Source organism: Pelophylax lessonae (genome assembly GCF_965119305.1).
Source record: "Pelophylax lessonae genome assembly, chromosome: 4".
NCBI lineage: Eukaryota > Metazoa > Chordata > Amphibia > Anura > Ranidae > Pelophylax > Pelophylax lessonae.
The window spans coordinates 420,156,154-420,169,177 of record NC_138771.1 but is presented as its reverse complement, the minus strand read 5'-3'; positions in this window follow the sequence as shown (position 1 = coordinate 420,169,177).

The following is a 13,024-nucleotide window of genomic DNA, read 5'->3' as shown; positions in this document are numbered from 1 at the left end:
AGGGCAACTTTTCCAATTGCAATACTTCTGTTATGACATTGTCCATGTGCTGGGACTATTTGTGCACAGCTAGTACGTCTTTTGTGGCTGCAAATATGACCTAAAGGTTTTTAAAGTTCGGCTCCCATTAAAGTCAATGGGGCCCGCCGCTAACTCGGGGTTTGCAGACTTTTGAGAAAATTTGCGGCTGACGTTCGCGAACCGCCGATGTTCGTCCATCACTAGTGGTATTGCCATACTCAGGAGGAGTAGCAGAATGTATTTTGGGGTGTAATTGCAAGTATGCCAATAAAGTGTGTGAGAAATAACTTGTTATTATGACAATTTTATGTAAAATAAAAAAATATATATTTCTTCATTTTCCCAAGAATTGTGTGAAAAAATTACAACTTCAAAAAACTCACCATGCCTCTTACTAAATACCCTGGAATGTCTACTTTCCCAAAAAGGAGTAGTTTGAGGGATATTTGTACTGTCCTAACATTTCAGGGCCTTACAAAATGAGATAGTTCATCAGGTGTGATTAGGTGTAATCAATTTTCAATGATTGGCGCCATAGCTTGTAGACTCCATAACTTTCACACAGACTAAATAATAACCACTAATTTTGGTTATTTTTACCAAAGATATGTAGTAGTATAAATTTTGGCCCAAATTGATGAAAAAAAATTACTCATTTGCAAAATTTTATAATAGAAACTAAAACAAAATGTTTTTTTTTTTTTCAAAATTTTCTCTCTTTTTTCACTTATATCACAAAAAATAAAAACCCAGTTGTGATTAAATACTACCAAAAGAGAGCTCTATTTGTGTGAAAAAAATGATAAAAAATTTGATTGGGTACAGTGTTGCATGAGTAATTATCGTTAGAGTTGAGTGAACATGTGGATGTTCGGTGGGTTCGGACGAACTTGAAAAAAAAGTCTGGGTTTGTGACCCGAACTTAACCCGAACTTTACCCTGATCCCGATCCCCATTGAAGTCAATGTTGACCCGAACTTTTGAGCAGTAAAATGGCTCTAAAAAAACATGGAAAGGGCTAGAGGGCTGCAAATGGCAGCAAAATCTTCTTCAAAGCATGGCAAGTGCTCTGCAAACAAATGTGGATAGGGAAATAACTTAACCACTTGCCTACAGTGCACTTTCTCCCCCTTCCTGCCCAGACTGATTTTCAGCTTTCAGCGCTCTGACACTTTGAATGATAATTACTCAGTCATGCAACACTGTACCCATAAAAAATTGTGTCCTTTTTTTCACACAAATAGAGCTTTCTTTTGATTGTATTTTAGAAGATCTACAACATCCAAGTAGCACTTTACACAAAGTTGTCCATTTATCCACTTTAAGACTGGGCCTATTTTTGACACTTGGTGTTTACAAGCTAAAATCATTTTTTTTTGCTAGAAAACTACTTAGAACCCCCCAACATTATATATATTTTTTTAGCAGAGACGCTAGAGAATAAAATGGAGATCGTTGCAATATTTTTTATCACACCATATTTGCGCAGCAGTCTTCCAAATGCAATCTTTTTGAAAAAAATTCACTTTTTTGAACTAAAAAATAAGAAAACAGTAAATTTAGCCCAATTTTTTTCCATAATGTGAAAGATAATGTTACGCCGAGTAATTAGATACCCAACATGTCATGCTTCAAAATTGCGCATGCTCACAGAATAGCGCCAAACTTTGGTACTTAAAAATCCCCATAGGTAACATTTTTAAAAATTTCTGCAGGTTACCAGCTTAGAGTTACAGAGGAGGTCTAGGGCTCTAACGATCGCGGAGATACCTCACATGTATGGTTTGAACACCATTTACATATGTGGGCGGGACTTGCGTATGCATTTGCTTCTGCGAGCGAGCTAACGGGGACAGGGCGCTTTAATTTTTTTTTTCCTATTTATTTTATTTATTATTTTTTTATTTTTACACAGTTTTAAAAAAAAATGTTTTGATCATTTTTATTCCTATTACAAGGAATGTAAACATCCCTTGTAATAGAAATAGGCATAACAGGTCCTCTTTATTGTGAGATCTGGGGTCAAAAAGACCTCACACCTCACAACTACATTAAAAAAGAAAAAAAAAGAAAAAATTGTTGAAAAAGGAAAAAAAAAAAAGCGGCCCTTTAAACCAGTTGCTAGGCAACGTCTTTTGACGTAGCTCCGGTCCTCCAAGACCATAGATTCGAGTGAGGGCCATCTTGCCCTCACTCGACTTCCTGTCTCTGAGGATCCGGGACCGGATAATTTTCCCAGCTGCCGGCGGGTCCGGTAAGCTGGGAAAACATCTGGGACGCGGCAGGAGGGGGGGCACCTCTTCCCCTGCACCGTAAGGGTAATTCCGCGGTGAATCCGCCACTGGGACCACCCTTATGTGAAAGTCGACCGCCCGCCATTTAAAAAAATACCGGGGTTATGGCAGCTATCTGCTGCCATAACCCCAGTATTTAGCTTTTAATGGCCGACGCATATAGTCGTTAGGCGGTCGGTAAGTGATTGCATGTATATGGCAAACAGGTGACGGTGACTGATTGGGTGACAGGTGACGATGACTGATGGGGTGACAGGTGACAATGACTGATGGGGTGACAGGTGACGATGACTGATGGGGTGACAGGTGACGATGATTGATGAGGTGACAGGTGACGATGATTGATGAGGTGACAAGTGACGATGATTGGTGGGGTGACAGATGACAATCACTGATGGGGTGACAAGTGGCGATGATTGATGGGGTGACAAGTGACGATCACTGATGGGGTGACAAGTGACGATGATTGATAGGGTGACAGATGACGATGACTTATGGGGTGACAGGTGACGATGACTGATGGGGTGACAGGTGACAATGACTGATGGGGTGACAGGTGACGATGACTGATGGGGTGACAGGTGACGATGACTGATGGGGTGACAGGTGACACTGATTGATGAGGTGACAGGTGACAATGATTGATGAGTAGACAAGTGACGATGATTGGTGGGGTGACAGATGACAATCACTGACGGGGTGACAAGTGACGATGATTGATGGGATGACAAGTGACGATCACTGATGGGGTGACAAGTGACGATGATTGATAGGGTGACAGATGACGATGACTTATGGGGTGACAGATGACGGTGATTGATGGGGTGACAGGTGACGGGCGATGGTCACTGATGGGTGACAGGTGACGGGCGATGGTGCACGGCGGTACTGATGGCAGTCTCTGGTGACCGGTGAACTTTTGGCTATGTCCACATGTGAGCGTAGCGATCGCGGGCAGAATCACTGCGATTCTGCCCGTGATCCAGAAATCATTGCAAATCGCGGGACGCCTGTGCGTTGCCTGTGATTTGCAATAGCACCCCAAACGCTGTGTGATGTTGCTGCGATTTCCGCCTGCCGAATCGAGGTAACATCACGCAAACAACGCATGACGCCCCAAAGAAGCTCTTGTACCTTTTTTGGGCGCCATGCGTTGTTTGCGCGATGTTACCGCGATTCGGCAGGTGGAAATCGCGGCATCGCACAGCGTTTGGGGTGCTATTGCAAATCACGGGCAACGCACAGGCATCCCGCAATTTGCAATGATTTCCGGATCGCGGGCAGAATCGCGGTGATTCTGCCCACGATCGCTACGCTCACATGTGAACGTAGCATTATGGGTGTCAATTTCTGGGCACTGATGAGGTGACTGTTGGGTGACAGGTGCAATTGGGGGGGGCTGAGGACTGTGTGGGGACCTTTATTTGTGTGCTTTTACATTTGACATGTGTACAGAGCAGTAACTCACTATTTCTAGCTCTGCTCTCCTCACACTGGAAGCTGAATGAGGGGAGAAGAGCTAGTAACAGTGAGTTACAGCTCTTTGTTTAAATTTTGTGATCGGCTGTGAATGGATTCACAGCCGATCACTTAGTAAACAGTCACTGTCAGTGACTGTTTACTACTGCCGGTGACAGCTGTGTTCCTACGGAACACAGCGCCACCGACATGACCGCGCTGCGCGCTCCCGATCGCGCATGCGCGGTCATCTTCCGGGCTGCTGTATTGTGATCGGCTGTGCCATTGGAACACAGCCGATCACGTGGGAAACAGCCATGCCCATTGGCTGTTTCCCCCCTGCCGGTGACCGGCTGTGTCCCGGGGACACGATCGCGCGCCTGCCCTGCATTCCTGGATCACGTCATATGACGTCCGCCCAGGATAATGGCCGCACCGTCCCGCCGTCATATGACGGCGGGCGGGCGGCAAGTGGTTAAAATAACATAAAAAACTGAAAAAAAAAATCATCTTATCATCTTGATCTAGGAGGACAAGGCACCTATTGGAGTAGGAGGTTGAGGTGGCGGTGGATGTGGCAGTGTAGGGGGAAGCGGCGGTGGAGGAGGATGAGGTAGCCAACACTGGTTTTTGTTTTTAATTTTATTTCTGTTTAAATTTGGGTACACCCTAAAAGAGTGAGAAAAATCAAAAATACAACAATGGCTGGGTAAGGCCGGTATACATATCAATTCTGCACAAGGTACGGACAAGTCCTGTGGGATCCATGCCTGGTTCATTTTAATGAACGTGAGCTTGTCCACATTGGCTCTGGACAGGTGGCTGCGCTTGTCTGTGATAACGCCCCCAGCCGTGCTAAATACACGTTCAGATAATACACTGGCTGCAGGGCAGGCCAGCGCCTCCAAGGCGTAAAGGGTCTCAGGCCATGTGCCCAATTTGGAGACCCAGAAGTTGAAGGGGGCAGACCCGTCATTCAGTACATGTATAGTATGTAAGGAACGGTAAGGAACTGTATATGGTATATGGTATATGGTAAGGAACAGTGATGGCGGTAGGGGGGGCTTTTTTTCCCCTTCTGGGTTGAGTCTGGCCTTGAAAAAGGTATGTGTCCCTGGTTGTGGGCCAGGCTCTCCCAAAGCTGTCTAAGTTCTGAGGCCTTCTTGTAGGGACGGGGCTGCACTGGTCTTGGCAGGGACCGGGATTCTGAAAAGCCTGTGGTGTATGTGCCCCTGGAGTGGCAGTCCAGGGGTGCCATAATTCACGGTGGATGGCAACACTATGAGTATGGCACCAAGGACACTGCACTTCCTACACATGTTTTTCACACCTGCCTCTAGGGCCGGGCCTTTTGGTCAGGAGTCAGGACCAGAGGATTTTTTTATTCCTGGCCGAAGGGCCTGCCATAGTATTGCAACGTGGCACTAACCTTGCATTTCTCCACTATCCCTTTCCCCACCCTTATGTGTTGTGTGTCTCACGTTTTGTGTTTTTTATTGTGGCGGTACATTTTATTTTGCACAGCATGATTAGTAGGATGTAGGTCCTTGGGCCTGTCCCTAAAAGTCTTGGGAGGGGGTGGATATGACCTTCTGGCTTGGTTCACCCTCTCTCATGGGGTCTCTCTTCGGAAGAGCCCCACCTAGTACTTGGGGTGGTCTGTTTCAGCACACCTCCCAAAGAACAGGGCTGCCTGGTTTTCGGCCAGGTTAGCCAGTGTAAGTACCCCAGTCCCTGTCAGGAGCCTTGCGCCCTGGGGGATTAGGATCAAGGACCAAGTGTACACCCTGTGCACTTTTTGTGTTTCACTTTTTTGGTGTGCACTTTTTTATGCACCCGCCGGGTCTGAGTGTGTTCACACACCACGGGCTGGTTGTTGTGGCATGCCGACAAAGCTTTTCCACATTTCATACATGCTAACCCTGCCTTATGAGGTGCTGGCGGTGCCCTGGCTGCATTGGCGACCTCCTCCTTCTCTGTCTTCGCCTTGTGCTTCCACTGTGCCCCCACTGTCAGGTGGGAATGCTACCAGCATTGCTTCTTGACCTTTTGGCTAAGATCAAGTGTAGTATCTGTTTTTATCAGTTATCTGGGTGCCACCCTGCTGTGAACATGGTTCCTCCTCCTCCATCTCCTCCTCATCCTCCACCTCGTCCTCCTCCAGAACTGTGCCCTTGCTGGACAATTGTGTACCTGGTGTTTGTGGGTGCAGGAACCCACCCTCGGAGCCACTTGTGAATGACTGTCCTGAAAGCCGTGGAAATGATCACTGCTCCGGATGTGGAGGCAGTAGAGGATGACGATGAGGAAGCGAAGTAGGAGGAGTTAGCAACAGGAGGCAAACTGAAGCGCCCTGCAATCCTTGCTGGTGGAAGGAGATGCGTCAAACAAATTTAAAGGGTGTATCTCACAGTAACATAATCTGCAAATGCTGCAAAATTATTAATTTTCCCCTAAATGGGTGTTTATTGAATAGCAGTATAGAACAACAGTATCCGAAGGGTGTATCTCACACGTACAGATACAGACTAAGCTGCAATTTAATATCTTTCTTTCCCCTAAATGGGTGTTCATTGAATAGCAGAATAGAACAACAGTATCCAAAGGGTGTATCTCACACGTACAGATACAGACTAAGCCGCAATTTAATATCTTTCTTTCCCCTCAATGGGTGTTTATTTATAAGCAGAATAGAACAACAGTATCCAAAGGGTGTATCTCACATTAACATAATCATACTAGGCCACAATTTAATATTCTTTCCCTAAATGGGTGTTTATTGAATAGCGGAATAGAACAACAGTATACAACGGGTGTATCTCACACGTACAGATGCAGACTAGGCCGCAATTTAAATTTTTTTCCCTAAATGGGTGTTTATTGAATAGCGGAATAGAACAACGTTATACAACGGGTGTATCTCACACATACGGATACAGACTAAGCCGCAATTTAATATCCTTCTTTCCCCTAAATGGGTGTTTATTGAATAGCAGAATAGAACAACAGTATCCAAAGGGTGTATCTCACACGTACAGATACAGATTAAGCCGCAATTTAATATCTTTCTTTCCCCTACATGGGTGTTTATTGAAAAGCAGAATAGAACAACAGTATCTAAAAGGGTGTATCTCACACGTACAGATACAGACTAGGCTGCAATTTTATTTTTTCCCCTAAATGGGTGTTTATTGAATAGCAGAATAGAACAGCAGTATCTAAAAGGGTGTATCTCACACGTACAGATACAGACTAGGCTGCAATTTTATTTTTTTCCCCTAAATGGGTGTTTATTGAATAGCGGAATAGAACAACAGTATCCAAAGGGTGCATCTCACAGTAACGTATGAATGCAATTTTTTTTCCCTTAAATTGGTGATTTTTGAATAGCAGATTAGAACAGCAGTGTCTAAACACTGTATGTCACAGTAAAATATGAAGGAAAAAACGTTTTTTTTTTAAAATCCAGATTAGGCAGACACATATGCCCTGAGCTTGCATTACATGGCCGCTACACGCCGCACGCTGCCCACCTAACAGACTGATAAAAGTTTTTTTTTTTTCTCCCTTCTCCTCACTGGGCTCAGGTCAGGGCAAAAAGATTGTGCACTGCATCCCCACAAAATAAAATCGATGTCTGATTAAAGAAGATTCTCCTATTCTTCCCCTTCTCGAGCCTGCCCCTACAATAATCTTCTATCTCTCCCTCATATCAGCAGCAGCAGGAACCTGACCCTACAATAGTTAGAGCAGAGTGACGTGCGGCGCTACATGACTCCAGCTTGTATAGAGGCTGGGTCACATGCTGCACTGGCCAATCACAGCCATGCCTTAGTAGGCATGGCTGTGATGGCTTCTAAGGGCACACTAGTTAAACGCTTGTTGATTGGCTGCCCTGCAGCTGTTGAAACCATGCCATTAAAACCGTGCCAAAACATTAAAAACTCCACACATGCACCCCCCCAGTTGTTAATGTTTGGTAAGTGTTGTTAGAAAAGCATTGTGGTTATATGGTGGAAAGTTTATTCCTGTTCTAAAAATTGCTTTACATGTTACATGTAATGCAAAATGTACAACATGTTGGGGATTTCATGGTTGTATTTCAGCAAGGTGGCAATCTGAGATATAGCCAGTTATGATGTCTTGGTTGGTGCACAGTAGCCGTGTGATCATAACATTAAAAAAGTCAGGACAACACTATGAAAATTTGCATCACATGCAATGGGCCATAACAGAGTGACATTTTGACCTAAGTAATAAATACACTGTTAGCACACATCACACATGTGAATAGCTACAGGAAGACAGCATCATGTTATACCCAGATATATGGGATTATGCATGTGTGTCCTTAAAAGTATGGAGATACAGTAGATAATGTAACCCTGTGGCTTCCACACTTACACAGTCATTTTTGATGAGCCATGTGCTAATATGGCAATAATACTGGCGCTTATACTGTATGTTTGTAACGCTCCTGCGTTTCTTATATGGTGTGAATTTTCAGCTGCAGAAATAGTTCCACGTCAGTAGTCATGTAAGAGATATGCTGAGATACCATTCCCAACCTCAATGACTCATCATGTGTGGAAGGTCTTATTTCAGCCAGTAAATACACACAATTAGCAAGCTGGTTCCTAGAGTGACTTTATGTATGTGGTAACACAATGATGAAGGTTGAGGGATAGGTTGAGTGGAGGTGGTAGGTGATAGACACTTGAAGGTGAGACAGTAGCAGATGGATGCAGGAAGGTTTAGCAATGTTGTATGGTAGCAGATGACAGAATAGCAGGTGGACATACAAAAGAGATCAACCCAGTGCAGAAAAGTAGCAGTAGTCTCAAGAGCTAGTAATCTAGTTATGCAGATGTGATAAACAGTCTTTACTATGCAGAGCTAGATAGTGTAAGCTTAGTATAAGTTTATAGAGAATTCCCCTGCGGGGTACTTAGCACTATTAGCGATACAGCCGAAGGGTGGTTCAGGAGAGGCGGATGATCCAGTAGCGGGATACAGGGATCAGCGCAGCGAGGTTCCGTCAGCGAGGTAAGCTTGCAAGCATGGAAGCTTCAAGCAAGGTTAGCATCCAGGTAAGGGTGTTTGAACGAACACATGTGAGTGAGAACCGGCGCTTTAAATAGCCATCTAGTCCGGCGCTGGGTGATGACAGCTCCAGTCTTAAAGGTGTATGCGCACCTTTCCAAAAGTAAATGGTGGGGCGCATACACTTGTGGAAAGTGTAATTTAGGGTACCAAAGGTACCGGAACATTACAATACCCCCCCTTAAGGCCTGCTCCAGAAGGCCTCTGGAGCTGGTTTGTCTGGGTATCTCGCATGAAAATTGCGGATTAATCTAGGGGCATGTATGTCAGAGGTGTTTAGCCAGGTGTCGTCTTGGGGCCCATAGTTCTTCCATCGAACTAAGTACTGAAGTCTTCTTCTGTAGATACGAGAATCCAGAATCTCTTTTATCTCGTATTCTTCTCCACCTTCAACTTGTACAGGAGGGGGAGGTGGAATATTAGGCCTTATTCCTTGGTCCGGAACATGGGGTTTTAGTAGCGACAGATGGAAAATGGGATGGATTTTTAGGTCCATTGGCAATGTAAGCTGCACTGCAGCTTTTCCAATAAGTTTCTTGATTGGGAAAGGTCCCAAGAACAGAGGTCCAAGCTTTTTGCTAGGGATCTTCAGTCTCAAGTTTTTTGTTGAGAGCCAAACGAGGTCCCCGATAGTATACTGTGGAGAAGGTCTTCTACGAAGATCATAGTACTTCTTTTGTTGACTGTGAGCGTGTGCAATGGTAGTATTTAGTAAACCCAGAGAATCCTTTATTTGGGTAAGCTAGTCTGAGGCTACTGGGTTATTTGAAGGAAGGCTGCGTGGAGGGAGAATAGAGGGATGGAACCCATAGTTCAAGTAGAACGGACTCTGCTTGGTTGTACTGTGAGTTGCGTTGTTGTAGGCAAATTCTGCCAGTGGGAGAAGATCCAACCAATCATCCTGTTGGTAAGAAGTGTAACAACGTAAATACTGCTCGATGCATTGGTTGACTCTTTCAGTCTGTCCGTTGGTCTGCGGATGGTAAGGAGAAGTGAGCTTCCGCTCAATCCGTAGTATGTGACATAGTTCTTGCCAGAATTTAGAAATAAATTGGGATCCACGGTCAGACAAAAGAGTTTTTGGGATACCATGTAATCTGAAGACATGTTTCATCAGGAGTTCTGCCGTTTGTTTGGACGAAGGTAGTCTGCGAATAGCAATGAAATGTGCCATCTTTGTCAGATGGTCCACTGACACCAAGATGGTATTAAATCCTTTGGAAGGAGGCAATTCTACGATGAATACAATAAAAACCAAAAAGTGCAGCGCTGAAATCAGTATACAATTATATAGCTGAAAAGCTCATATAAAGAAAACAAAAAAGGAGAGGGGATAATGTCCAAATGAATAGTCCCAATATTAAGTGCAGAGATGTGAATCCATGTGCAAAATAACTTTCTTCCAGTGACACCAGGGAAAAGTGTAGGAAGGGGACACCCTTGTGCTCAGGTATAACAAGCAGCTTACCGAAATTCCGTGGCTGCTCAATTTAATGAGACAGCCTCTCCCAGCTAGTAGTAAACCAGTAGGTCAACCGATATCAAGCTCAGGTGCTTCGAAAGACTCCAAAAGCCGAAAGCCGTTTCCGGTGTGTTGTTAAACCGATCACATTAATATGTGGCACACTTGGAACTTCTCATATAAATTTAAAAGACAAAAACAGGCATGTAGTATGTGCCGGTCATGGATCTAACCGCGGCGTCCCGCAAGTCTCCAGATCAGCATATGGATAAACAGCCGGCTTCGTTGGGGGGCGTGTGGACGTTTATGTCTGGGATCGCCAACGTTTCGTCATAAGAAAGACTTCTTCTGGGCGTGAAGAAGTCTTTCTTATGACGAAACGTTGGCGATCCCAGACATAAACGTCCACACGCCCCCCAACGAAGCCGGCTGTTTATCCATATGCTGATCTGGAGACTTGCGGGACGCCGCGGTTAGATCCATGACCGGCACATACTACATGCCTGTTTTTGTCTTTTAAATTTATATGAGAAGTTCCAAGTGTGCCACATATTAATGTGATCGGTTTAACAACACACCGGAAACGGCTTTCGGCTTTTGGAGTCTTTCGAAGCACCTGAGCTTGATATCGGTTGACCTACTGGTTTACTACTAGCTGGGAGAGGCTGTCTCATTAAATTGAGCAGCCACGGAATTTCGGTAAGCTGCTTGTTATACCTGAGCACAAGGGTGTCCCCTTCCTACACTTTTCCCTGGTGTCACTGGAAGAAAGTTATTTTGCACGTGGATTCACATCTCTGCACTTAATATTGGGACTATTCATTTGGACATTATCCCCTCTCCTTTTTTGTTTTCTTTATATGAGCTTTTCAGCTATATAATTGTATACTGATTTCAGCGCTGCACTTTTTGGTTTTTATTGTATTTTTTGAATCACTGTTAGTTGATTTTGTGCCAGCTGCTCACTATTGTTCTTAATCATTTGGTTTTCTGTCACATCTAGCGCGGAAATTTTTCTTCTATTTATAATTCTACGATGAAGTCCAATGACAAAACCTCCCATGGAGTTTGGGGTATTGGTAGACTGCATAGTAGACCGGATGGTCTCGTAGTGTCAATTTTGGACCTGGCACAGACATTGCATGAAGAGACGAATCTTTGTATAGATGTTTTCATGTCAGGCCACCAGAATTGCCGAGAAATCAAATTGAAAGTCTTTGTCATACCCATATGTCCTGCCATAGGCACATCATGCGATAATTCCAAGATCTTGGTGCGTAGGGTAGGTGGTATGTAAAGTTTGTCGTTGTAGTAGAGGAAGCCTTCTGCATCGGTATTTAGTTGTGGTGGGGGTGAATCCAACCTTATACCATGCAGAACCTCTTCCTTCAAGGAACGGACAACTCCAATAATGCGTTTGTGAGGTATTATAGGAACGGAAGGAATTTCAAAGTAGTTTTCTTCAGTTAGTCGTGATAGTGCATCCGCCTTTTTGTTCTTATCTGCAGGTGTGTAGGTCACTAGGAAGTTAAACCTTAGAAAGAATAGTGACCATCGTACCTGTCGATGCGAGAGAGTTTTGCTAGTCTGAAGATATTGGAGGTTTTTATGGTCCGTGTATATAATTATTGGTAATTGGGTGCCTTCGAGTAAATGTCGCCAATTCTCCAGAGCCAATTTTATAGCAAGCAGTTCCTTTTCACCCACGGGGTAATTTATCTCGGGACTGCTCAGGGATTTAGAAAAAAAGGCGACTGGATGAAGTGGTGAAGTGGGGGTAGGTCGTTGGGAGAGTATTGCTCCTACTGCCAGGTTTGACGCATCTACCTCCAGAATGTATTGGAGGGATGGGTCTGGATGGCGTAATATGGGAGCGGAAGTAAACCTTGTCTTTAACAAGTGGAAAGCCTTATTTGCTTCTTCTGACCATTTAAATGGTATTTTTATGCTAGTGAGCTGTGTGAGGGGTCTCACAATAGCAGAAAAGTATTTTATGAACTTCCTGTAGAAATTTGAAAATCCCAGGAATCGCTGTAGCGCCTTGCGTGTAGTTGGTGTAGGCCAATCCTGCATGCAGGATATTTTACTCATGTCCATCTCGATTCCTGTTTTGGATATGATGTAGCCTAGAAAGAGTACCTCATCTTTATGGAACAAGCATTTCTTCAGCTTCACATAAAGATTATGTGCAAGCAATCTCGATAATACAAGTCTTACATGTCTTATGTGTTCAGACAGGGTCCGTGAATATATAAGTATATCGTCCAGATATACCACAACACAGACATCTAGTAAGTCTTTAAAAATATCGTTTATAAATCGTTGGAAAACTGCAGGAGCATTGCATAGGCCGAATGGCATCACAAGATATTCGAACAATCCGTATCTAGTTCTGAATGCAGTCTTCCACTCGTGTCCATCACGGATTCGAATGAGATTGTATGCTCCTTTCAGGTCTAATTTTGAAAAATAGGTAGCTCCACGCACCTGCTCAATGAGCTCAGGGATAAGCGGTAGAGGATAGCGATCTTTTATTGTGATAGCATTCAATTTCCTGTAGTCGATGATAGGTCTGAGACTTGAATCTTTATTGCGAACAAAAAAGAGTCCTGCTGCTGTGGAAGAAGTGGAAGGTCTAATAAAACCTTTTTCCAAGTTCTCATCCAAATAGGTTTTGAGATGGGCA